The sequence below is a fragment of the Monoraphidium neglectum genome (assembly GCF_000611645.1).
Source record: "Monoraphidium neglectum strain SAG 48.87 unplaced genomic scaffold scaffold04608, whole genome shotgun sequence".
Classification (NCBI taxonomy): Eukaryota; Viridiplantae; Chlorophyta; class Chlorophyceae; order Sphaeropleales; family Selenastraceae; genus Monoraphidium; species Monoraphidium neglectum.
In genome coordinates, this window is record NW_014009021.1 from 1 (window position 1) to 901 (window position 901).

Genomic DNA, 901 nt, shown 5'->3' on the forward strand with positions numbered 1-901 from the left:
AAGCTGCACAGTCATGCCACACGTGATCTGCACTTCTGATGACGTCACCATGACTCAGGGTTTAGGGTTTTGGGTTTAGGGTTTAGGGTTTAGGGTTTGTTTCAACCCCATGGACGCCGGGCTGGTTGGGGGCACATATATAGGATGCCTTCACCGCGGCTGCCTCACCCTCGTCAGCCTCCAGCGTCCGCTGCCTATTTGATCCGCGAGGCCGTAATATTTCCTCCATTTTGCGGGCAGCGGCGCCCCCAGCGGGCGCGGGAGCGGTGAAAGAAGGGTGGTGCAGTGGTTGAACGAATGAATCCTGTGCCCCTGGACGGCTGCTTGGATGGGCGTGCAGGCGTACGGATGTGTATAACATGGAACGAAAAAACGAGCGCCCCAGCACCGCTCGGCCTGGCATGGTTGTTGATGGTGCATCCCCCTTAGGCACTTTGCTGCCAGCCGAACAGTGCTGCACAAACCTGTGCAGTGCTGCACCAGCCGGGCCCCAACAGCCCCCGCCCCGCGCCAAACACACGCCGCAAATGCATTGCCACCATCTGGCGCTGCCCGCTGCGCGAACGGGCCCCTAGGGTGGGCCTGCGGGACGTCGGCAGCCGCAGGCCTGAGGGCCCCCACCTGCAGATGGCGGTAACCCCCTACGCGGTAACAAACTTTGGTTACCCCACCAAAACTTGTAAGCCTCCGATTTCCCTTGGGGTAACGCGTAACCTGAGTTACGCGCAAGCGGTATCCCGAGGCCCGTAACCTGCCACGCCTCTGCCCACCAGGCCGACGATCGCGCGCTGCGATGCATGTTGTAAACAGTCCGTAATATCCTCAGCGATCACTCGAGAGGCCCCGCGCCCGCTGCTGGCGTGCGCAGCGCTCGTTGTGTTTGTTGCTGCTGCTGCCTTTG